This window comes from Microtus pennsylvanicus, chromosome 11, assembly GCF_037038515.1.
Source record: "Microtus pennsylvanicus isolate mMicPen1 chromosome 11, mMicPen1.hap1, whole genome shotgun sequence".
In the NCBI taxonomy this organism is placed as follows: domain Eukaryota; kingdom Metazoa; phylum Chordata; class Mammalia; order Rodentia; family Cricetidae; genus Microtus; species Microtus pennsylvanicus.
This window is the reverse complement of record NC_134589.1, coordinates 61,231,571-61,257,991: the sequence shown is the minus strand read 5'-3', so window position 1 is coordinate 61,257,991 and position 26,421 is coordinate 61,231,571. Positions and strand designations below refer to the sequence as shown.

Below are 26,421 nucleotides of genomic sequence, written 5' to 3'. Positions count from 1 at the left end.
GTACCAAGTATGTCCCTGGTGTCTATGGAGGCCAGAAGAAGTTGTTAGATCCCTTGGAACTGGAGTTGCAGTTGATTTTTTTTTTCTTAATCTTCATCTATTATGCATACACTGTTCTCCCTGCAGGCCAGTAGAGGGCACCAGATCTCATTACAGATGGTTATGAGCCACGATATAGTTGCTGGGAATTGAACTCAGGTCCTCTAAAAGAGCAGCCAGTGCTCTTAACCTTTGAGCCATTTCTCCAGCCCTGCGGTTGATTGTTTTTTTAATTTTCGAGACAGGGTTTCTCCGTTGCTTTTTGGTTCCTGTCCTGGAACTAGCTCTTGTAGACCAGGCTGGCTTCAAACTCACAGAGATCTGCCTGCCTCTGCCTCCTGAGTTCTGGGATTAAAGGCGTGCGCCACCACCGCTTGGCTTTATTTTTTAAAAGTATGTATTACTCCTGTGTATGTGTCTGTAGATATGCCCGGTACTCTGGAGCTGGAGTTACAGGTGATTGCGAGCCGCCCTGTTGTGGGTGCTGAGAACTCTACTTGGGTTCCCTGGAAGAGCAGTATGTGCTCTTTAGTGGCAGAGCCATCTCTCCAGCCCCTCCTGTACATAGTTCTAAGCAGCCTGGCTGCCTAGGCTCTGATCCAGGTTATATTACTTGGCTAGGTTACTTATCTCCTTTGCTCATTTTCCTTTTCTGTGAGGTAAAAGGCAATGAGCACCATTCCTTATAAGATTACTGGCAGAATGGAGAAATCTGAGTTCATACAGATGAAGCCCCATAATGTCTGATATATACAAAGTGTTCTCTTCAGAAATGGCCCTTCTTACTCATTGTTGCCTGGGGCAGGTCAACCTAGCCATATTGCCAGGGGTAGCACCCACTGGAAAGGAGTAGTGGTCCTTGGCCCTGCTAGAGCAGGTAGCTCCTAGACCAGCATTCACTGCTACCCTACCTCAGCCAGGCTACCAGGATAATATAAGGCTGTCCTTGTTTGATTGTAGAGGCATATTTCAGGGAGACCCTGTGAGGCTGTATTCATCCCTGAAGATCAAACCTTGTCTGGCACCAAGTGAGCCTCAGCCTTGAAGAAGGAACTTTGACATCTAGTATTAAAGTCAAAAGTGTTTTCTAGTTGAGTAACATTAATTACCAGAGGCTATTAGGCTGTTCCTATATGTCCTTTGGCAGGTCCCCCAACCTCTTAGAACCCCTGCATCCTCATGTATCAGTTGGCAAAAGCAAGTACCTATGACACATAGTTTTTAAAGCATCTGCAATCCAGATCTGGGGTGGGAAAGTTGCTTTTTGTGTGCTAACTGCTCTGTTACCAAATGTTGTAATTGAGATAAGAGGTAAAATCAAAACCACCTGTTCTGAAGTGGAGTGGAGTTATGCATTCATTCATTGCAGGGGCACTGGGATAGGCTATGGAGAGGTGGCTCTCAATTTGAGTTGACTTTGTCACTTGGATAATGTTTGAGTCATGTCTGGAGACAGTCTTGGTTGTCTCAGCTAAGGGATACTGCAGAATACTCTGCAGTGCACAGTCACTATAACAGCAAACCAGCTGACCAAGACATCTATAGCACTGAGGGCTCAACAAGCCTTGCTTGCAAAAGTGCTAGTAGCTGCATAGATATATAATCCCTGCCATTTTGAAGTGTCCAGTCTGGTGAACACACTGGCATTGCAGATAGGACTGTGTAATAATCACAACTGCATGATTAGTTGTGATGGACTGAGCTAAAAGGAAAGTGCAGAACCAGTGATGGCCTTCTGCAGTCTTTGTAGTCTAATGCATGACCCAATCGCTAAAGTTCAGGGATGGAGGGGAAGGGTGTTATTGCAAGGCTGATTGCCAGAAAAAGACTAAGCCTTAGGGGATCTGGGAGAAGCTTCCAGAGGTAGGGAGATGCTAAGGAGAAAAACTCTTTTGCCTCTTCTGGTTTGAGGAACTGTAGCTCCTATTATGTTGTATTGTGGAGATTGAGGGGAGATCAGGTTAGGTATGGGAGAATAGAGGCCATTGCTGTCCCAGGCTGTTCTGTGACTGAAGCCTACCTGCTTGCCCTTCTTTGCATTATATTCTCTAGTAGGTGGAGAGAGAGAGGAGGAAGAACATTTTCATGTCAAGCACAGAGAGGAGTGGGGATGGGAAGCAATCCGATGTGTGATACCTTTGAGACAGCACAGAAAATCCCCACTGTGGCTCAAAATAGCACTAAAAATAGAGGGTTTGCCAAGTCAGACTTAGCATAATGTTGACAGAGCTGGCTTTGTTCCCTTGAGGTGACACTGTCTCCTGGGCAGTATTGGAGCTTAGGGACCTCAGGTGGGGTGGCCATGGCCTTTACCTGGAGATGGGAGGAGGAGGGGATTAGATACTTGCAGACACGGCCAGTTGATGAAGGAAAAGGCAAGGGAAGGTTGATTCCTCCGATGAGTGAGAAGGCCTGTCTCTTGGGATGCTGAAAGTGATGGTCAGGAGAGGCTGTCATTTAATCTGTGTCTGTTTTGTGCCAGGCATTGGGTGTTCCTCTCGAAGCCTCACTATTTGGTATGGTTTATCAAGGAAACTAAAGCTCAGAAAGGTTAAGGGTCCCACATGACCTCAACCAGTTGAGAATCACAACTATTGAGTGCCACGTTAACCCTACTTACTACCTATCCCCTCGTATTAGTCACTCACGGTTTCATAGATCTCATCGACTGATGTGAAATAACACTGTAATCTGGAAAGAAACATTTTAAGGTTTGGAGGCCTGAGGTTGAATTTTGAATTCTGACTAGGGAGGGTTTTGTTTTGTTTTTGTTGTTTTCCTGTGATTTTTTTTCTTTTGGTTTCCTCTGCTCTCTGGTGGGCACAATATTTTCATCCTGGAAGTGGTGATAGGGGTTAAACTCAGCCTGGAAAGGAAACAGAGGCCCCAGGGAGGTAAGAACCCGCCCTGGGCCACCCAGCTTGGCAAGGTGCAATAAAAGAGCCCTGGTGGAGGAGCTAGACCAGATTGCCTATCTCTGTGCTGTATCAGTGTCGAATTTCTTTATTTGAATGGGGAGAGAGGGCAGCCTCCCTCTGCAGGTAGAGAAGGTGGTGTGGAATGTGGCTGTTTGTTTTTCTTTGCCTGTGAAAGCCTTATTTCAGCTCACATTGACTGTGCAGGGCTTCTGAGACAAAAGACATTCCCTCGGGGTGCCTGACCAAGGTGGGCATTGACAGGGCACCCACCATCTGAGTGGAAACTAGGAACCGGGCACCATCCTTCTGCCTGCTCCAATGAGGCCTCCAATGGTCCCGTTCATCTCCATATCTCCTGGCAGACTGTAGGTTGCTTGGAAAGCCAGGGCAGCCTTCCTGACAAATAAATCTTGTTCACATGGAGAGGGGGAGGCTGGGTGAGCCTATCTGCTCGCCTCCCTCTACCCAGACGTCTCCCCACCCAGCTGGCACCCTATATTCTAAGACACCTTGAAGGGGCTCCAGTATCGTTGTCATTTGTTAAGCCGTCAAACTGAGAGCCCCTTGTACTAGGGAGGTGGATTCTAGGAATGAAGGGGGTGATCATGAGGCAGGACTTTCTGCAATGGCTGCCCCTCTTTCCCTTCCGCCCCTCCTCTTCAGCCCACTGGCGGCTGAGAGAGGAAGCCCTGCCGGCAGGTAGCAAAGAAAAGACATAGGATCCAGGGGGGAGTCGCAGTGAAAGCAAACAAACAGGCCTTTGTGTGGCTTCAGATTGGCGGCTCGGAAGGGAAGCCAGGCTTGGGTAGGCGAGAGAGGGAGGAGGTATGGGAAGTCAAGCCTTTGCTTCTGGCCTTAGTTGGGCTGTAATCAGCCCGAGCTGGGTGACGAGGCCCATTCCGGTAGACAGGCAAAGCTTGGGCCCTGCCGCTTGACTTCTGAACACTTCTAACGAATTTACTCCCTGGAGCTATCACACCTTAGTAGTGTAATGGGCCTAGCCAGGGCCAGGCTCCCGTTCCACTTTGCTGCCTGTGGCTGCTAGGAAGAAATGGAGTAGTAGGGAGAGAATCATGGCCACCTGGGAGGACAGACTTTTCAGAGCTAAGAACACGGCGTGTGGGGGGATTTCAGTGGGGTAGGCAGCTCTGCGGAGGGGAAAGCAGGTTTACTATGCAGTGACAAGCATTGGGGGTCGCGGACTCCTAGGTCTGGGAGCCAAATTGCCCCATCACTGGTGCAGGTCGCCGGGTTGGGGACAGGCACGAAGACTGGCTTCCCCGCAGAGAATGTGAGGGGGCGCCTCGGGTAGTAGTGGTAGTGGAGTCTTATTCATTATCCTAGTGAGGACACCGGACGGGCCAGCCTCCAGGCGGCTCAGGCCAGGACCCAATCCACGGAGGCGCTGTCCGGCCAGACGATCAGGCAGCTGCGTGGTTGCTCCGGGGCCATTTCCTCTCCTTTCCACGACCTCGAAACGGGCGGCGGGAGGGCAGACGCCCGCGCTTCCTGCCCGCCAGCCCCGGGCGCCCCCCTAAGCGGCGTTCCACCCGGGAGGTGCGCGGGGCGGGGCGGGCACTGCGTCGCTATGGCAGCGCCTGGCCCGTCATGCTCCGCGCTGCTGGGACCTACAGCCAAGGCCCCGCCCCTGGCAGAGCCGGGCCCCTTTCCGGGAACGCGAAGCCGGAGGTGTGGCTTCCAGACCTGCGACGGTGCTCTTGGGGCTCCCGGCCTGCTCTACCTAAGAGGAGGGATACCGCTCCTGTCCCCCCTCCCACTCCCCCCCCCCCCCCCCCCCGCGCCACAGACTAGGTGCTTCTTTGCGCGTTTCCTCGCGAACGAGGAACGGGGAATGCGCAGACACTCCATTGCCTCAGCAATGCTGGGCCTAGAGGTCCCGCTGGTCCTCGACGGAGCCCAGTCCTTGGCCCCTTGTAGTTGGCAGCCGTTTGGTTGCTTGGCCGGGAGGCGCATTCTTATCTCCAGAGCCCGGGCCCCATCGCCTGCTCTGGGGAAACCTCTTCCTGAACTTTGTTGCCAAGTTTGCCCCCTTCTAACACTGCCCTTTCTCCACACGCTTTTCCTGCTTTGAGTCCCTAAATTCACACCCCAAATCTGTTTTCTTTCGTCTAGTCCAATAAGATGCACCAATTCAGTTGGCTTCTGCCCCTTCTGCTTGTACGGAGCAGGCAGCTAAATTTAATACTGTTTTTTAAGGCTTAGCAGGAAGACTTTCTCTCAAGCAGCTGGACTCTGCCTTTCTTTGACTTCATTCAGGGCACACACAGATTAAAAGTAGATTTCTGTGGAAGCGGGAGGATGCAATCTTGATCTGTCATACCTAGCCCCGTAGTAGTGGTACACACCTGTACTGCCCACACTAAGGAAGTTGAGGCCAGCCTCAATAACGAGGTCCTGTGTGTGTGGGAAAAAACTTCCCAGTCAATTCAGTGTTTTTGTTTTTCATGAGGTTATCAGACCATTAGTATGTTGGCTGTAGAGAAGTTCAGAAGCAGGAGAGCCAGGCCCACACATGCCTGTCATCCCAGCTCCTTGAGTGTAGAAGGAAGACCCTTCGATCCCATGAGTTCAGGATTAGCCTGTGCAACTTACCAAAACCCTCATCTCAAAAAAATAAAAGGGCCAATGACATGGTTTAGGAGGTAAAAGGATATGTGTACACACACACACACTCTAAATCCCACCAGTCTGGAACCAATGCTGGCATGCTTTCCATAGATGTGAATGTGAGAAACAATATGGGATGAACACCATAAATGCAAAGAATAAAGGAGTCATGCTGTATATTTGGATTTGTAAGGCACTTGGTGACTTTAATAGCCTTTCCCCTTGCTATAAAAGGAGGACAAGCTTATTATAGAACTTTTGGAAAATATGACAAGTTAAAAGGAAGAAACTTACCCATGCTCTGGTCTCTAGAGGTAGGTGTTTTGCCTGTATTAATGTCACCCCTGCTAGGTCTGTCCATTTGAATATGCCACCACTCCTGTAGGTACAGGAGGCACATGCTCTGCCTTTCTCTTGTAATGCTATACAAGGGATCCTTCGTCCTATGCATCTATGGGGGACCTTGAATGGGGAGTCTCAATCTGAGGAGAGCTTGCAGTCTGTTGAGCTGTCAGGTGGCCGCTCTGCTTATTTCTCTGTCCACAAACCCTTGGTAGGTCTTTCTTGCCTCCCTTAATCTCTATTAAGTATCTTGGACCAGGAGTCAGTCTTTCTTATAAGAGGCCAAGGAAGCCACCAGTCTGTACAGGGACTCAGAAGGCTCTTCACCCTTGCTGAGCCCTGGGCTCAAGCAAAGACTGGTTTGGCCAGAAAAGCAAGACTCAAAAGGCTCAGACCTAACCTCCTAAGAGCCAGACAGCCTCCACTCAGACACAGAGGCCTGTGTTCATCTCCTGACTACTCTTTTTGCCTGGACTTGCTGAGAATCAGGGTCTGCTGTCCTAGTTCCATATCCTCACTGGAGGCATACAGGCCTAGCACAGGGCACAACCTTTCTCTTTCCAGCCAATCTCCAGGCCTGACTTCTCACTACTCTGCTTCCATCCACCCTCTAACCAGCCTCTTTTTTTCCAGTCCTAGCTACCCAAGTCCTCTGAAGTGGGCCTTGGAGGATCTCAGCTGCTAGACGGTTTGCACTGGAAAGGCTTCTAAGACTTAAAGAGTGGAATGCTTCCTAAACAGAAGAATGTTGAACTTGCATTTTGGGTGGCAGCTGAATTTAATGGATGGAAAACCACAGACTGTCGCTTTCCTGGCACAGGGGCATCAGGAGTAGCATCAGACCCTGCCTGGTCACTACCTGCCGTCACCAGTGTGTACTATTGAAAAGATGCTATAGGTATGTTATGAGCCTGCAACCAGTACCCTGTACATTTTATTTTATTAATAAGCTTATTGACATAGTGGCTATTAAAGACCGGTTCACTTTACCTGTATGGGTGAGTTTGTCAGGTTGTGGCTGAGATTCCTTGTCTGCACAAGATTGATTTATCTGGGTTCCTTCCTGTGGGCTGGGTACCACCCATGTGTGGAATTGAGCCGCCTGAGGAGATGGGTACACGCCTGTGGATGTGAGTCGTGTCAGTCACCCTCAGTTTTTTGAGGTAGGCTCTCACTCTTTGGTCCAAGCTGGCCTTAAATTCATGGTAATCGTCCTGCCTCGGGCTCCTCAGTGTTAATTACAGATATGTGCTACTGTATCTGCTGACTAATAACAGAGGGGCTGCTGATTTTGACAGGTTCCCAATTTGTACACGTTTTAGTTACCTGTGAGGACTTTTGTAGTATGTGAGTTTGTTCTCATGTGTAAGTAGGTACTGTTGGTGGCTATATATCTGTATTTATGGACCAATATATAGTTATGTGACTATTGCTGCGATTGGTAGATTCTCTTGGGTATGTATGGCTCAGCATGTGTGCCATGTGGAGTGAGGCCTCTGTGTTAGGGAAGAGGTGCTTTGGGACTCTTCCCCTGCTTTGTGTGGTGCTGGCAATGGAACTAAGCGCAAAGCTTGTTTGATAGGGGCTCTGCCATTGTGCTGTAGCCTCCGCCTTTTGGTTGTTGGTATGGTGTTTCATAGCTGGCTTTGAACTCTCAATCTTTGTGCCTCCACTTCCCAAGTGCTGGGTTACAAATATACACCAACACACCACTTTTTGTCCCCATTGGGCAGTGGCCTGGCGTTTGCCTGCATACATGTCTGTATGAGGGTGTCAGGTCCCCTGGAACTGGAGTTACAGACAGTTGTGAGCCACCATGTGGGTGCTGGGAATTGAACCTGGGTCCTGTGGAAGAACAAATGTTCTTAACTCTTTGTTGTTTGTTACCCTACAGGCTGCTCAGGGCCCTGGGGTCAGATAACTTTGAAGAGCAGCTGGCAGCTGAGGAATGGGCTAGTTCTCTGATTTGGGGGAAAGGGCGCTGGGTCTCATTCAGTTCAGTTGTAAAAGGGCAGCAGTGGGCCCCAGGTCCCCTTGGCTCTGATGAGGAGGCAGGAAAGGCCACAAAGAACATGGGTTTTTCTTTGCCATTGTGACTGTTGATAGTAATAATATATTTCATCTAGTAAACAGCTGTGTGTGGCAGGCCTATTGTATGAAGGCACTGAAATTATCTGTTGTCTGTATGAGCGCTGCCCATAATGAGGCACGGCCAGGGTGGGAGACTGTAATTGGAGAGCCTGCCTGCCTGCGTTGTCATGCACTCATGCATTCATGTGTGAGAATGCACCTTGTTCACAAGCCAAGAAGAGGCCAAGAAGAGTGCAGTACTGCTTATGGAAATGGGAGTCCTAGACTTGGCTAGGAGCTAATCTGGGCACCGTGGAATGGCTCAGTTAGTTAGGCTCCTCCCATGTAACTCAGAGCTGAATGCAGCTCAGGTAGTCATGGGCTCCTCTCCAAGCTCTCTTCCCTTCCACCCAGGGCTTCTATATCTGTTGACTCTAGCTTCCTCTGGAATTCTCCAGGCTCTGTCTCAGGTGATGCCTAGAGCCACCACACAGCACAACTGCCTCAGACCCAACCTGCCATCTCCTCTTAGCCCTTTTGCTCTCCTAGCCACCCCACTTGGGCTGAAGAAAGCACTAAAGAGATGAAATCAGAGGATAGGTCCTGTTTCTCCCCTCCCCTTACCAGAGAGCATTTAGTTTTAATGCATTCTTTCATTTATTCATATGACTAGTATTTATGAATACCTGTTAATAATCAGCTACAGCTACTATGCTTGTATGTTGGCCCGTGGGGTCCTCTTGTCACATGCAGCACACAAACCTAATTCCTATTGTTTTGTTTTTTGGTTGTTGTTACTGTTTTTGAAACAGTTCTCACTCTGCAGTCCAGGATGGCTTGGAATTCATTATGTAGCTCAGGTTGATCTCCAGCTCATGGTCATCCTCCTGCCTTGGTCTCCTAAGTGCTGAGACTGTAGGCGTGAACCGTCACAACTAGCTGCTTCATACCTATTTTGAAGTCTACCCATTGGTTAGGATGTTGGAGTGAATCCTTTAGCAGTTCATTCAAAATTTCCAATTTTATCATCCTAGACGGGTGAAGGTTTCCTCCTCATCTCTCTTGCTGCTCCTTTTGGCTTTGTCCCATATTGTAGTAGGGCTTTCTGGTTATGCACCTTTGCTCAAGTTCAAATCCTTACTGTCTTTGGCTTTAAAAAAGAAAAATTCATGAGGTGGCAGCGGTGGTGGTGATGGTGGGGGCGGTGGTGGCACACACCTTTGATCCAAGTTCCTGGGAGGCAGAAGCAGGTGGATCTCTTGAGTTCTAGGCCAGCCTGGACTACAGAGATAGTTCTAGGACAGTCAGGGCTACACAGGGAAACTGTCTCAAACAAATCAAAGCAATACAAATAAACAAAGGAAGAATACTGACTCAGTGGGTAAGGTGCTGGCCACCAAGCCTGAGAATCTACCTAAGCCTGAGCCCTGGAACCCACATGGTGGAAGGAGAAACTGACTCCTGTAGTTGTCCTCTCACCCCACACGGGCCACCCTTCCTACATATAAACAAATAGATGACTCTCACCCCACTAAACTCCTTTCTGTTCCCTCCTGGCTCATCTCGTCGTCCCCCCCCCCTCCAGTTCTCTGTACCGTCTGAGCCAGAATCCTTGAGCATAAGCAGTCACCATGGGCCTGCCTGTGTGGACCGGTCGGTGTTGGGGGCATAGGGGAAGTTAGATTCTGGCATTGTCCTCTGTAGGGCTTGGCAATGGAAAGGAATACTACTCTGCTATGGAAAAAAAACTGATATATGTATGAACTCCAGCTTCGTACTTCAGCTTGGAGGGGGATGTGAGATGTTCAGAGGAAACAGCATGCCAGGCAGAGAAATAACTGGAGCAAGAGGCTGACTGGGTCAAGACACAATCCTTGCTCACTTGAGGGCAGAGGCTTGATTCTAGAAAGGAGAGCAGAAGTTTGTCTCCTGCCTCACAACCTTCAGTAGCTCCCTGTTGAGGCCACGTGGTCACCACTGGCAGTCTAAGCTTCGGATATTTGTTGGGGTCCTACTGTGTGCATGGACCCGAGGGTCAAGACTGTATGTGTGGGCCCTGGTGGATAAGCCTCTTCTGGTGGCTGGAGTCAAACATGCCTGGTTTTTAGACAGAAGTTGGCCCCACCCTTGTTTTTACCCCAAGATGTCCTTGCAGGTAAACTGGCAGGGTGCCAGGGTCATTAGACGGCCTCACAGCCAGGCAGACAGTGTACTCTGATTAATGGAATAGTAGAATGTTTCTTCTGGCTCATCTCAAGACCCTGCCCAGGCTGACCAGGGAACATGTACAGCCCTGTTACCTTGTGTTTGAGTACTTTCTTGTACCTGAAGCTCATGGTGCCTTATAGCTTGTTACCACCTTGAAGTGGATCCTGCTAATATGCCCTGTATATAGGACCACTGAAGCTCTTAAGGAGAAGCAAGAATGCCCAGAGTCACTCAGCTGACAGGACAACTGATGGTCCATTAGAATGGACTTCATATTCAGACCTGTAGTTTCTCCTAACCTGGGAGTTCTGAGGGTGGAATGTATCCTGTGCGCAATAAATGTGCCTGGATGACTAGGGCAGTGAGCAATGCACATTCCCTCTCAACCTCCCATCCCAGGAATTGGGTAGCCATTAAACAAACTCAACAACTCAGGGCTTCCAGGCAGAGGAGGGCTCTCTGGACACTGAGGAGGGTTCACTTCTCTTCCACTAGGCTATCTGCTTCTGGAGGATGGTTGCCCATGGAGGTACTGTGGGTGGGAATGCTTTTTGATCAAGCTCCTAGACATGTGAAGAGCTGTTTGAATGCATGCTTGCAACAACTGGTGCAGGGACCTGCCTCCTAACTTCTGTGGTAGGGGGCACAGCTTCAGTTCAGAAAGCTGTGAACTGTGCTTCTGGCACTCAGTTAGGGAGACAGTAATTGCTATGACTCCAGTATTTGTTGGGCGCATATATTCATGCTGAAGACACATAGGTGCTAGGATTTTTTAAGATCATCGAGTTGAGTCTTGTGTCTTGTATTTTTCTTTTTTTTCTTATATTTATTTATTATGTATACAGCATTCCTTCTATGTATGTCTGCAGGCCAGAAGAGGGCACCAGACCCCATTACAGTTGGTTGTGAGCCATCATATGGTTGCTGAGAATTGAACTCAGGATCTTTGGAAGAACAGTCAGTGCTCTTAATCTCTGACCCATCTCTCCAGGCCCTTGTATTTTTCTTATTACATTTTATTTGTTGTGTGTGTATGCGCGCGCACATGCATGCATATGTGTGGAAGCTAGAGGATAACCAGTGAGAGATGGGTCTCTTCTACTATGGGGGTTCTAAGAAGGCATGACAGCAAGCACTTTTACCCACTGAGCCATCTCAAAGGCTGGGTTATTTAAATTCCAGTGACAGTTTTCTTTGCTCCTTGCTGCTCCCTAGACCCCTTTCACTCATGGCCCTGTGTGGTTTATGGAAGGCCTTAGTTTTTGGAAATCTCTGCATGAAATCTTGGTGTGGACTCATATCTTTGTGTCTGGCCTCCCTGGCAGAGCTGTTCCTGGAAGCACTGAATTGGCCAGCAGCCAGCCTAGCTCCTCAAAACACGTGGAACAGGGTTAGTAGACCCGGTCTGGGTAGGCTGTTGTATCCAAGCTTGGTGGTGGAAACCAAGGGCTGGCCAGCAGTGGGTTGTATAGGGACCTGGAATTAGCTGGAGAAGGTTCATGTTGTTTCTTTCAGGCATTGTGACCTCAGTGTGGCTCTGGGCTGTAGACTTCAACAGTGGGGACATTCTGAATGAGGCCTGAACATTATGCTATTGTGAATATTAAAAGAATCTTTCACTTCAAGTCCTCTGTTCCATATCTAGGCCATAGGAGCTTCCAGTAAATTCTTCTGCTTCTGTATGATATGGTGGGAGGTAGTACAGTTAGGACTGTTTTTGCTCAGGGGCATGTGGCTTGTTCTGGCCTTGTCAAGCAAAAATACTTCATAGCTAGGGTGTGGGATTCCTTCTCTCAAAGGTCTTGGCTACTGCACAGTGAGAGAGATCGTCCTTACCACCCTAGTGGATATGGATTTGGTTTTGAATCCTTGAGCTTTGGAGGGTGGGTCTGTAGTTCTTCATCCCTTCCCACCCCCAGGGCTTTACTATATAATTCTGGCTGTCCTGGAACTCACAGAAATCTGCCTGCTTCTCTGCCTCCAGAGTGCTGGGATTAAAGGCCTGTGTCAAAACACCAGATACCACCTATTTTTTGAGACAAGGTTTCTCATTTAACCTGGAGCTTGCTGAATAGGCTAGGTTGGCTGGCCAGCAAGCTCATGGGATCTTATCTCTCTCTTTCAGCTCTGGGATTACAAGCATGTGCCACCATAACTGACTTATTATATGCATGCTAGGGATCCAAATTTAGGCCCTCATGCTTGCAAGCAAACACTTTAATCATTAACAGGTCTTCTTAGCCCAGGCACCTTAATTTTTCTGCCATTGTTTTGATAAACTATCTGAAAAAAAAAACAATTTAAGGAGAAAAAGTTTAATCTGACTTACTATTCATGACTTCCCCATCATGAGCAGCTAGTCACATCCTAGCCATGGTTAAGAAGTAGAAAGCAGCATGGTGGCACACACCTAAACCAGAGGCAGGCTGATTTCTGTGAGCTCAAGGTCAACATAGAGACTACTAGGCCATCCAGTGCTGCTTAGTGAGACCCTGTCTCAACAAACACACACCCAGAGCACAGCAGAGAGCAGTGCATGTATGTTCATTTCCCCTTCTACTCTATACAGTCCAGCCTCCCCTGTCTGGGAAAGCCTCATCCACAGTTAAAGATGGGTGTTCCTAAATGAGTTGCTCGGAGGCCTACCTCTTAACTGATTCTATGTGTGAGTGCCCTGCATGTGTGTGTACCTGTGTGCCTGAAGAGGACATCAGATCCCAGTGTTCTTAACCACTGAGCCATCTCTCCAGCCCTCAACAGTAAACACTAGCCATCACTCTAGAGTCTCACTTTTTACTCTAGGCTGGCCTACACTGCAGTCCTTCTGCAGTCTCCTGAATGCTGGGATTATAAGTATGAATCACTGCACCTGACTAGTAGAGATTGAACCCAGGGCCTAAAACTGCTAGGGAATCTCTCTACCACTGAAAAGCATCTCTAGCCCTTTTTTAGTTTTTTGTTTGTTTTTGAGACAGGGTCTCACTATGTAGTCCTGGTTTTCCTGGAACTTACAATGTAGACCAGGCTTTCCTTGAACTCACAGAGATTCACCTGCTTTATGCCTCCCAAGTGCTGGGATTAAAGGTGTGCACACTACACCCCACTCTTTTTTTTACTTTTTATTTTGAAATGGTCTCACTCTAGCACAGGTTGGGCTTGAATTTGTGATCCTTCTGCCTTGATCTCCTGAATAGTTGAGATTACAGGCCTGTGCAACCTGATCCGGCTAAGCTTTGGACACACAGCAGCATAACATATACCCATCCTGACTGATAGACCTCTCCCTACCTCTGAATTTGATCCCCCTAGGCCTTATGGTCTACACAGGGGATAGGGAACTTGCTGAGGAATAGAACTTTACTGGGAACTTCTTTCTAGAACCTTAGACTGGTTCTTTTATTATGCTCGCTTTCTTACTAATTTGTTTCTGTTGTTTATTTTTTTAAAAAATGGTCTGGTGGGGTTGGAGAGATGTTTGCTGTTAAAGAATGAGGACCTGAATTCATGTTCAACATCCACTTAAAAGCCAGCTGTGGTCTCACACATGACTGTATCCCCAGTACTGAGGATTGATGAGACAGTGAATTGCTGGGCCTTGCTGGCTACTAGCATAGTGGAAAAACACGAGTTCCAGGTTCAGTGAGAGAGCTTGCCTCAAAGGGACAAGGTGGAGAGTGATAGAGGAGGACAGCAGATGTCTCCTGGCTTCCAGGTGCTCATGTGCACATACACCACACACATGTCTCATAAACACATATGCACGCACACAAGACTAAACTGTCATGTAAACACCTATTTCAGAGGCCCCAAGATCCCAAAGGACAACAGGGGAGCTGCAGATATGGAGTATCTGCATGGCCAGAGAGTGGACATGCATTCACAGAGCAGTGGAAGGAAAGAATGGTTTTCAGAAGAAGGGTGTGTTTGGGAAGAGGTCTCTGGCAGGAGGCACCAGATTATTGGACCTGGCCAGTAAAGATGGGCTAGGTGACAGACAGTAGGCTGAAGGGGGACTTTGGTCTTTGGTTCATGGTTGTGGAACATCAGTTCCCTGGGTTGAAGGCAAGGAGCGTATGCTGATGTAGAAGATAAGGTAGCAGACTGGGCCCAGGCCACTGGAGAAGATCCCTGGGTGCATAGTGCCATAGGTGAATGTAGAATCTGAGAGCTGAGGGCCTGAGCAATGTCCTGGCTGACACCATGGTGTGGGTTGAATATCATAGGACAGTGAGGACCAGCTAACACCTATCAGCAAACCCCTATTTGAGAGGCTTATGCTGGAAGAGGGTCCACATTCCTTTCCTCCATCTCAGGAGACTTCAAAGACTACCTCACAATAAGGCTTTTTGTCTTGAGTGACAGGGCTGTGATTCACCCATCAGATGCTTGTGGGGCTGTGGCCTACTGCACAGGGGTGGGATATGCTCTGTGGCCTGGTGGAGTTTCTGACAGGGTGGTGGGGATACCATGAAGTAGATAGTGAACAAACTAGTTGAGAATAGTACAGAGCATATCAGAAGGGCAGAAACAGGAATAAAAATGAGAGCAGAGAGCGGCTTGGGAACATTCAACCTACAATGGTTGAAATAAGGGAGTCAGGGAAGGTATACTGACGTAGCAGCAGGTGAGCTGGAACTTCCAGCAAGAAATAGTGATCAGGGAAGAGCAGTGCAGGGGACAGCAATGCAAAAGCTCTGAGCTGGGAGTTTGCTTTGCTAATTGCAGTTTGGGGAAGAGCAAGGAGATAGTGTGGCCAGAAGGAGTGAGAGAGCTGAGCCGTCTGGGGAGCTCCAGGTTCCCTGAGGACTTGAGCAAGTTACATTCCCTGATGCAGTTCATTAGAAGCTCTGGAGGCCATAGGCACAGAGGTTGGGCCCCCATTAACATCTGCAAGAAATATGTAGGGGATGTCCCTGGCCTCTCAGGCCCTGGCTATTCTCACTTGACACAGGTTGAGAGCCACAAGCAGAAGGGTACTGGGGGAAGGTGCAGGGAGCCCATGACTGATTCCCAGCCAGTTCCCATACTCCCACAACACCCTGGGATCACCATGTGACAATGCTGGCTGATGGGAAAGCCTGTGTGCTAGCACCCTGCTAAGAAGTCCTGAGCAGGTGGTAGCTGCATCAGGGGAGAATAGGTTAGACTCAGAGAGCAGAGACTAAGTGGTCTCTTGGCCTTGAGACAGATACAGGCCTCCCTCTCTATGCCTTAACCTATTAAACAGCTGGTACCTGAACAGTGTGCCCCTTGGGCCTACCACAGACTTGCCCTTTCATTTCAGAGGTAGAGAAACTGAGGCAAGAAAGTGGCCACAGGCTGCTTTGAAGATACAAGGGCAACACTGGCCTCATCAGAGATAGAGCCTCCATGGGAACCTTTGCATCTCATAGACATAGACCTTTGTGGTCATTTTCTCCAGAGAGGGCTAAGGTCTCCTAGGTCACTCAGCAAGTTCTTTGTTCACAATGGCCAGCCAGGGCCAGGTGTAGTTAGTTGTACATGTCTTTAATCCTGCAGGAACCAGTGTATCTCTGTTGTTTCGAGGTCAGTCGGAGTCTGCATAGTGAGTTCCAAGTCAGGGTTACATTGTATGACTCTGGAAAAAAAAGAAAAGCCAGCCTGCTGCTCAAGCTCTCCCAGGGAGCCCCGTGTACATGGGAGGCAGGAGGGGTCTTATTTCCTTCTTCTCCCCACCCCCTCCCCAGATCCCTTCTCTCCATCACACGGTTTGTTTGGATAATGACTCACAGGAATGCAGCAAAAGCCTGAGTGTGGTATACTGGAAACCTCTCTAGGGGAAACAAGGCTGGGGGAGGGGTCTGAGAGGCCTAGGACAGGGAGCCCTGGGCCGAAAGGAGGCCCTCCTTCCCAATGGTGTTCTACAGCAGCTCATCTGGGTTCCAGCCCTTGTCCTTCCAGGCCTGTTTTCTCACTGCCACACAACCGCAGGGTAGGCATCCTTGTACCCTGATACACATTGGGCAACCAACAAGCACCTGTTGTGAACCAGACAGACCTTCCTTCCTCCTGGCCCAGTGCAGATGTAGCTTACTACCACACAGTAGGGCCTGCTGCTAGGCTCTGCTAGAGGTCAGGCTGGGATGAAGAGGCCTGTCACCTATTCCCTCTCACAGAGCACATGTGCAGCTGTCGTTCTCAGGTATGACCTTTGAAACCATGGGATGAAGAAAGAACTGCTGCTTCTGGCAGCAGAGCTTAGTATGCCTGGGAAGGCCCATTAGCTGGAGAGCATCTAGGACTGGTGATGGAAGGGGCCATTGGGCAACACTGGGCAGCAGCAGCCATAGGGGAAACACTGGTTTCCCTGGAATTCACTGTCTCCCAGGCCACCCTTTCAAGGCCTACTGATGGTGGTCCTGCAAGTGTATATCCCCATGTGACCACCACCCATGCTTTCTGTGGAAATGAAGTTTGGATTTTAGGTGCTCTCTCCTCACTCAAAAAGGCCATCTCGAGTAATAAAATGCAGATTGTGGCTGGAGATGCCATGTGTCTGCAGGTGGAGGACTGCCAGTGTCCAGTGTCTGGATGCTTAGATTTTTCATGGACTTCTAGCATGTTGCATATTTTATTGGAAACTGCCCAGTTACCAGGCCAAGCTGCAACTCCATGGTAGGTGCTGAGGACATCAGTGAGTGAGATAGTGTTCCTTAGGGCTTCTATTTCAGCTAGAGAGAAGGTACCAGACAGTGTCAAGTGGTGAGTGTTTCAAAGAAAAAGCAGACCTGCTAGGAGTATACTCCAGGCGAAGGGAAGCCATCACAGAGGCCCTGAGGGTCTTACACTGGTGTGTGCAAGGCACAAGGAGGCTAGTGTATCTGGAGCAGGGGAAACTGGCAGACAATGGGAGGAGGAGAGGCCACTGTACATTCCAAGTTCAGTATCTGTACTTGACAAGCATGGAGGAGGTGACAGTGGATCCCTACCATCCTGGCCTCCCCAGCTCTGGCAGTACCGCACATGCAGAGTGCATAACATATAGGGGATGGGGACCATGGAAGGTTCTGAATAAGCAGAAAGAGGGTATATGACTTCTGTTAAGTAGGCTGTGTGGCTGCCATAAAGTCTGTAAAAGGGCATGGAGGTGAAGGAGTGCCTCTACACTAATAGTAGGGCCGGAGAGTGGTATTCCTACGACTGAGTGAACTGTGGGGTAAAATCTCTCCTTGGATCAGGTATTGTGCATGCCTATCATCTTGGCTTTCAGGAAACTGAACATGGAGGAGAATCAGGAGGTCATAGTCCTTAGCTGCATAATAAGTGTGAGGCCAGTCCTGACTGCATGAGACTTTTGGGGGGGTTCCCCCAAACTAACCAGTGAACAAACAGAAAGAACCAAACCCCCTGTACTTGTAAACATCAAGCATAAGTAAAGCCTTGGGGACTATAGAAATGGTTACTATATAATGCTTGGTGGAAAAAGGAATTGAAAAGCATATATCAAAAATACTAATGCTGAAGTCAGGTGTGGTAGCACTCTTAGGAGTTTAAGGTCAGCTTGGTTTACACAGTGACCCAGGACAGCCAGAGCTATGTAGAGAGATGTGTCTCAAAAAACCCAAATACTCAAAACAAAACAAAAACCAAAAGCCAACAGTACTGTGCCCAGGTGTGGGTGGCACACGCCTTTAATCCTGGCACTTGGGAGGCAGAGGCAGGCTGATCTTTGTATCCCAGGCCAACCAAGGTCTCATAGTGAGATCTTAAACAAACAAAACATCAATAATGGATGTGAAAGGCCAGAGAAACGTCTAGAAAAACATGATAGGATGGTTTTGCTCATGACCTCACATCTACTATGGTAGACTGCTTAAGACCAGTGCAAGATCAAGCCATTTGATATTCTAGTATGGAAGGGGAAGAGAGGCTCATGAGCTCCCACCCCTAACTGAGGAGCTTCTAGAGGAAGGAGATTCGGTATGGTTCCACACCCATGAATATATGCTTAGCATACATTTGACTCTATTGGTTATTTTTTTTTTTTTAAAAAAAAGTTGAGCTGGAGAGATGGCTCAGAGGTTAAGAGCATTGCCTGCTCTACCAAAGGTCCTGAGTTCAATTCCCAGCAACCACATGGTGGCTCACAACCATCTGTAATGGGGTCTGGTGCCCTCTTCTGGCCTGCAGGCATACACACAGACAGAATAGTGTATACATAATAAATAAATATTTTTTAAAAAAAGTTGGGAGGGAATAAGGAGATAGGGATGAATCTTGGCAGAATTAGGAAGAGAAATGAGATGAATAGGATTAAAACACACTTAAGAAATCCTCAAAAATTAATAAAAATACTTTTAAAAGACTAAAACAAAGGAACGAAGAAGGTTAAAATTAATGGGTTCAAGTGTATCTGACTTTGCACTGATAATGCTCTAATTTTATTTATGTATTTGTCAATGCTCTAATTTTATTTATGTATTTGTCATTGCATATACAAGATTTTAAGTAAATTCCATCGAAAGACAGAAAGAGAAAGAAAGGTCCAGGGCTGGCAAGTGTGTGGAGTGTGATGACCATGGGCTGGGGAGGCAGGGACCTGGACTAGCAGCAGCAGCACTCTGAAAGGAGGTGGTAGGAGCAGTTGAGCAGCTCAGGATGAAACAAGCCCCTCTTGACTTGTGCATTTTATTTGAAGTGTTGGAGATCAAACCCAGAATCTTATGCAGACTGCACACATGTTCTTTCGCTGTTATATCCCAGCCCTTAAAGAAGTGAGGTTTCTAACATGTGAACTATACCTCAGTTGAAGGCATTTTAGTGATGAAAATTTCTAATTCAAATTGAAGTATGTAGAAAAAATGACTAGAAAGAGTTGACAGAAACTCATGGAGTGAGGGAAGCTTGGAACTTTTGTTTTCTTTCTACTTTTTTGTACTTCTTTCTTTAAAAAACAAAATTAAAAGTAGGTATTCCTTTAGAAAAGTAACTATTCTGTGGCTTCTCATCCAGTCCTGCTGTGTGAGGTCCTGGAGCAGCAGTGCTTGCTCTGGCCCAGTTCCGGCCTTCTGGAATCCACTCCTGCCCATGTGGCCCTGTCGGAGTCCCAAGGCCCTGGCTGCCATCAGTCCTCTCTGATAGTGCCCAGCTTCTGGCAGCTGCAGCCTTCTCTGCTTACATGGCTTCCTCCACAGGCCACTCACACCACAGTTGCTGCTCGCACCTTCCATTTCTGGGCAGCTCTGCCAGTAAGCAGACTCTTCCTTATTTGGAGGTAGAATCTCACCCTGGCTGCCACCTTTCTCAGCTTGAGCCCCTTTGAACCCCAGTTTCTGGACTGATCAAAGGGCCTCCATTGGCCATTTGAAAAGATAGACACTGTAGCCCAGACCACGTGTTGGTGGTCACTCAGCATTGGGACCAAGTAGTGGAGCTTTTGACTTGAAAGCACAGTTAAACAGGATTTCCAAAGTCAGTGTTAAGACCATCACCACAAAACTGGAATTCAATATTGAGCTCAAATGGAAGACTGAGATCTCACAGAGCAGGAGGAACTGACGGTTGTCAATACTGACATTTATTGAGGTCTCATGCCATGGCAAACCCCATGGGGACTAATTTCTATTAATTCTTTACATGAAGAATTCCCTGCCATTTTTCCCATTTTAAAGGTAAAGAAACTGAGGTTTAGGAACACAATGAACTTCAGTTTCCACACTAACATATTTGGAAAATTATATTAACTTTTCATTACTATAACATGATACTTGAGATGGGCTACTTTAATAGAGGCTTGGTTTGGACTACAGTTTTGGACTCATGGGAAGTATGGGTCCAAACAGCACTGCACAGGCCCTGGTGTATCATAGGATGGTGGCAGCATGTATATCTCTGGCTCTGGTCTTTCTTATCTCTCTAAAAGCTATCAGGACACAACCATGAGATTTTTTATTCCATTGATCTAATCAAACCTAACATTTCTCAAAGGCTCCACCTCCAAATGCCACAGTGGATTAAGTTTCTATTTCCTCATGGATTTGTCAAGTGTCTTAGTTACTGTATAGAGACACCATGACCAAGATAACTTATAGAAGAGCTTACTAGGGGCTTTCTTGCAGTTTCAGAGGGTGAGTCCATGACTATCGTGGTGGATAGCATGGCATCCAGCAGATAGGCATGGCACTGGGCCAGTAGCTGAGTGGTTCCATCTGATCTATAAGCATAAGGCTAATTTGGGAATGGTGTGGGTTTTTGAAACCTCAAAGCCCATCTCTAGTGACACACCTCTTTCAACAAGGCTACACATCCCAATCTTTCCCAAATAGTTCTACTTACTGGGGATCAAACATTTAAATATATGAGCCTGTGGGGATCATGCTCCTTCAAAACATCACAACCGAAGACTTCAGGGGGTAAATTCCTTCATGAGTTGGGAGGAAATCAACTATATTCAAACCAAAGGCCCACCAACAAACAGCCTTAGAGTGAGAGACAGGCCTGGGAGAAACATGGCTGGCAGACTTGGTTATCAACCCTGCCCATTCTGCAAGTAAGGGTCTGGGATCTATATTCTCACCTCTTCTCAGAAGCATCACCAGCATTTAGAAAGAGATAGCAGTGCCACCATATTTTTGGCCTTCACGGGACAGACCATGCTTTATGTTCTGAGACTTTGGTGCCTTCGGTGAGTGGCTTAGCCTCCCAGTTACCTAGACCTATGTCTCTCTTTTACTTTCCAAGCTGCAGCTTCAACATTTCTCTAGAGGACTCTGAGGATATGCCTCAAAAGATTGCTGTGAGGTCCTATGGGGGAATGTCTGGCAGAATGGGAAAGTGGCTCTGCATATCACCCTTCCTTTAAAAAAAAATGATCACACTTGTACCATGGCAGTCAGTTCTCTCATTCCACCTTGTGTATCCTGGGATTGAACCCAGGTCTTAAGGCTTGGTAGCAGACACGTTTACTTGCTGAGCCATCTCACTAGCCTCAACTACCTTTCCTTTGAATTCAACGTAGGTGATTCTGGGAGGAAGCTAAGCTGGGCAGAAAACTGGAGCAACAGACATTCCGATAACTTCCTCCTCTTCCCAGATTTGTGGAAGATATTCATACAGCTAACTATGAAAGTCCTCCTCAGGAACTCTCTCTGGCCTTCCAGGGACAAGTTCTTTTTATGGTACTGGGAACTGAACCCAGGGCTTTGAGCATACTAAACCAAGGGTCAGGTTTCTTTGTTTGTTGTTTGGTTGTTTCCAACACAGCCTTGCAGTATAATCTATACTGACCTAGAACTGGCAAGCCTCCTGCCTCTACCTTCTTAAGGCTGAGATGACAGGCCACATCAGGGTCAGTTTTGATTAGAACAGCCATCTTTCCTTCCTAGGTGTAATCTAGATCTCTGCAGGTTCAGGTAGCTCTCCAGCCTAGTCCTAGACGCAGGCTCTGTGAGTATTCTTCCCTGTGTCCTTGTTCTCCCAGTCTCCCATAGTCCTCACTGCCCCGGAGCCAAGAGAAGTCCATGGGCAGCATTCCTATTGCCACATATCAAAGAAAGCTGGAGGGCCTGAGCTTTCTAGAGATACCCAAAAGTTAAGGAGCTCTGATCCTGGGAGTGGCAGTGTGAAGGCGGATGGTTCACACCTGTGTATATATAAGGTACACCCTTCCTTACATTAGAGGAGTTTGCATGTCCAGAATGTGCACATGTCATATTTTATTTACTGACAGAGACTCACTTTATAGTCCAGACTGGCCTCAGACTTGTAGCAGTCTTCCTGCCTTGGCCTCCTAAGTGCTGCAATTGCACTGGTATGCCACCACACCACGCTGCTGCTTTGTTTTGTTTTTATGTGTCATATTTAGGTAGACTCCTGTACATATCTCTGTATATCCAAGCATCTCCACCTCTGAACCTTCTTTCAGCCTGCTACTGTTTGACATGGCTGGCCCTCATCCCTCTAACCTTCTGTGAGTTGAGTCTGACTATACCATTTCTTTAATCCTTTCCAAGTCTTCTCCCTACCAAAGAAAGAAAAAAGTCTGTGACTGTTAGGCCTCAGAAGGCATGGCCAGGACCTGGCCTACCATCCCAGACTTGGGCTTTCCTCAGTTTCCTGGGCCCTGAAGAAGAGGTAAAGGAAGGCATCACCATTGTTCTCATTCTTTGGCACCTGGGCTGAGTGGCATTCAGGTGAGGGGCAGTTATTGTGGCAGCCCAACCTAACTCAACCCAGGTGATGTGTGTATACATGCTGGCTTCTGAGCAGCCATTTGTACATAGGTTTTGACAGCACCTCTCCAATATAGGCACTCAGCTTTTCTTCTGGAAGTCTCCAGATTTATTATTTAGGGATCAGAACCTGCAGGTGAGGCCTAGAGGAGAAGGAAGAAGCTCTTTGGGCTTTGTGGGAAAAATAGGAGTTTTGGACAGCTGGAAAGGAAGACTAGCAAAGTGAGGAAGGAAAGAGTGAGAGCCAATGAAAGGTAGAGGAAGGCAGAGCAGAGAGAGAAGGGCTGACAGAACCATGGCGTAAGTGGGAGAGTGGCGGCCTCAAGGGTGGGCAGGGTCTCCTCTGTCTTACCTAAGCAGTAGGCCTCTTTTGAATTCTCTACACATCCTCAGGTCTGGGTTCCAAGCTAATCTACTGCCATAGGTCCGCTTCCCTATTTACCTGCACCAGGTATGGTTAACATGCTGGGGAGACAGCAGTGAGCATGGGAGTGGTGTAGGCATACGCTGCCAGCCTGTGCCTTACTGTCCACATTAGAAACCTCTAATGTGGTAAAGGCATATGTGGCCTGGCGAGGCTATCCTCTGGGTCTAGCCATGGGTGACAGCCCAGATGGCCGCCTCCTTTACTTCTGGGCCTCTGTGGAGCCTTCTGGAAGTTCACTTAGGCCTGTGATAAAAGAAAAGTTAAGCAGCTGCACCCTGGAAGCACTGCTGAGACCCTAAATGGAAACATTAGCTTAGATTACTCAGGAAGTGACTCAGGGGTTCAGAAGTGATGCTTTAGATGCTAGAGTTCTTCAGGGTTAGACTGAAGTCTGTGTTTTAGGATCTGCCCCGTATGAGCCTAGATTGACACGGGCTGCCCCTCGTGACCTCAGCAAGCTAGTGAGGAAGGTTGGATAGGCTGGCAGATGGTAAAGAGAACCACAGGAAGATCAGAGTCGGCTGAGAGGGAAGGCTGCTGAAGAGAGCCTGTTCTAGGGTGATACCTGCTTTTTTTAACTTACATCAGAGATCCCAGCCCAGGGCAGAGGCAGAGATACATTTATGTCCCTAAGTAGAAGCAGTGGTCATCTGGGCATCCTTCTGCTTGCTTTTGCCAGCACCAACCCTAGGTACCCAGCAGTTTTTCTGATCCTCAGTCTCAGCCTGTGGCATCTGGGGAGGAAGGTAGGCTGGGAACTACATGAACTGTTTGAAAATGTCTCACAAACTAGGAATTGGGATGCTCACATTCCCAGTGGCATCACCACCAGTTGAGATTCAAAGTTCTTTGCTTTCAAAGAGAAACATGTTCTCTGTGTTCTCCTCCCCTAGGGAGTGCTAGCAGCAGAGGGTTCTAATGTGGACAGTAAGGCACAGGCCGGCAGCGTATGCCTACACCACTCCCATACTCACTGCTGTCTCCTCAGCATGTTAACCATACCTGGCACAGGTAAATAGGGAAGCAGACCTATGGCAGTAGATTAGCTTGGTTGGTTTGAGAATACATTAGACCCACAAGGAGGGACTTCTGACAGCTGACCTGGGTTGATACACTTATAAAATGATATTGAGGCTCAGAGGTGGGAAGGTAACAGGTTATCCATGTTGGACCCAGGCAGAAGATTATTCATTCATAGGACAGTCAATGACTGCACAGAGAACAGATCCTTGAACACGGTAGGTCCTCAGCACTTAGCTGCCAAACCTTAGCCACCTGGAAGTTACAAGGGCATCATTTGGACGTTACTGACGCAGTCCCTGAAATGGAGAGGCTATACAGAGATTGGAAATTGCTACCCCTTCTCAAAATATATGCAGAACACATGTAAAACTCCAGAGAAACAAACAGTAAAACATCAGGCTGACTTCTGAGCCCAGTCTTGCAGACTTTTAGCCTGCAGCTATCAGCCCAGGGCTGTTTTGCACTTGACTTCTGAATCTTTGACAGCTACTTATCTTGGTTGTGTGGGTGTTCTCTTCTTGTGTCTGCGGAAGTGTCCCTTGGCTAACCTTATCCCTGGTGGTCTTGTCCTTTGTGCCATGTCCCTGTACCCCACTGTCCCAGACTTCTCTGTGCTCCTGCTTAAGTTCTCAGCCTTTCCACTGCTTTCTAGCTTCCCTTTCAGTGTGCAATAAAGCAGCTGTTCAGATAGCCATAGGCAACTGTGAGGCTGGCTGGTCAGGAGCTACCAGGAGGTTGCCAGCTCAGTAGGGTCTGCCACTCTGCTGTCCCTAGCCAGGACTCACTTAGTGAGAGGTGGAGTCTAAGGCAGGGGACACAGGAAACTCTCCTGCTGTGCAGCCTTACACTTGGCCACCCCTTGCATGAAAGTGATTTGTGCTGCAGGCCAGTGCTGCCTGCTACCACACAGAACCCTGTCAGCAGAATCTTAGGGAACAAGCCAGAGGGTGGACTCATGCAATTTTATTTTATTTTTGGTTTAGTTTCCCTCACCTCCACCCCCAACAGAGTTTCTCTGTATAGCCTTGGCTATCTTGGAACTCACTCTGTAGATCAGACTGTCCTCAAACTCACAAGATCCTCCTGCCTCTGCCTCCCAAGTGCTGGGATTAAAAATGTGCGCCACCACTGCCTGGCCCTCATGTAGTTTTAAATGTGAGTCTTGACTGTCACTTTATAAATACACACTGAGTTGTGAATACCACATGCCAGATACTGCACAGGGCAGAAGTGAATACAGCCTCTCTTGACCTTTCTAGTTGGAAACTCCACTGAGTAAAGAGAGGCCTAGACCAAATAAGTACTCCTCTTTTCTTGGGGACAACTCACCAACCACTACCTCATTCCTTTAGATCTTTAGGGATTCTGAAGAGTACTTCTGGCTAGGTGAGTTATGTAGCCTGACTGAACTCCAAGTTTCTGCATACACACAGACACACAGACACACACACACACCCCGCCTCCAGTCTAAGTGGTTATAAGTTCCTAGAGAAGCCCTGGGCTGAATCAAGGTCACAATTGGAGGGCCTGGTATAGCCTCACTCACCATCATTCATCACTAAATACTTACTGAATGTCTATCAGGCACCAACCTAGCAATGGAGGACACACCAAGGAACAACCAGGAAAGCCACCTACGAAACAAACAGGAAAATTACATGCCACTTAGAAGTGGGAAAGTGTTCCAGGCAGAGGGCCCAGCATGTACAGTAAGAAGGGGCATCACAAAGAGGCCAGAGGGTAGGATATGACATCAGGAAATTCATAAGGGCCTGTGTGAAGGTACCATCAGCCACCGGGAACACTGAAGAATCAGGCTAGCAGGGAGGGGGATTGGAGAGATGACTCAGCCAGAGGACCTGGATTTGGTTTCTAGCACACACGTGGTGGTTTGAAACCTTCTGTAACTCCAGTTCCAAAGGAAATCCAACACCCTCTTCTTATCTGCATAGGCACCAGGCATACTCATGGTACACAGACATATATGCAGGCAAAACACCCATATGCATAAAATAAAATTTAAATTTCTTATTTTATGTGTATGAGGTTTTTGCCTGTGTGTATGTATGTGCATCACATGAATGTCTGGCACTCGAAAGAGACCAGAAGAGGGTGTCTGAACCCTTGGAACTGGAGTTACAGATGGTGATGGGCCTCCATATGGGTGCTGGGAATTGAACACCCTCAGCCCCACTGAAGAGCAGTCAGTACATTTAACTTCTGGGTCATCTCTCCTGTCTCTTCCTCCCTTAAATTGTTTTTTAATTACGAAAATAAAATTTAAGAGGCAGGGAAGAAAGTGAGCCTCAGCCCGTATTACCATCTCTGTGCACATCTTGCAGGCTTGGCTTTGCAAGTGATTGCATAGAGGAGGTAGGTAGGTCAGGAAGTGCTGTTGGTGGTTCCCAGCATGGATCTGTGGTATCACCACACTTGTTGGTCCCCACAGTAAGCCTTATGGTTCATAACTCCAGGTCATTGAAGACCAGCACTAAGTGTCCATTAGTGCATTTCAAAGCTGGAGAGATTGGACCTTATCCTTCAAGTTTCATCCTTGGCAAAGCTCTGCTCTTCA

At 47.9% G+C, this 26,421-nt stretch overlaps 1 protein-coding gene across 6 annotated transcripts in view; it reads left to right on the top strand.

Annotated features, from left to right (window-relative positions):
* Nucleotides 1-26,421, top strand: part of Rai1 (retinoic acid induced 1) — a 99,665-nt gene that overhangs the window by 6,572 nt on the left and 66,672 nt on the right. For 2 of the 6 annotated variants that reach the window (XM_075992341.1, XM_075992336.1), the window contains exon 2: nt 6,561-6,825. The exons of the other annotated variants lie outside the window; for them this stretch is intronic. The gene's annotated coding sequence lies outside the window, so the exon portion shown is untranslated. The remainder of the gene's footprint in view (nt 1-6,560; nt 6,826-26,421) is intronic. 6 annotated transcript variants of the gene reach the window in all.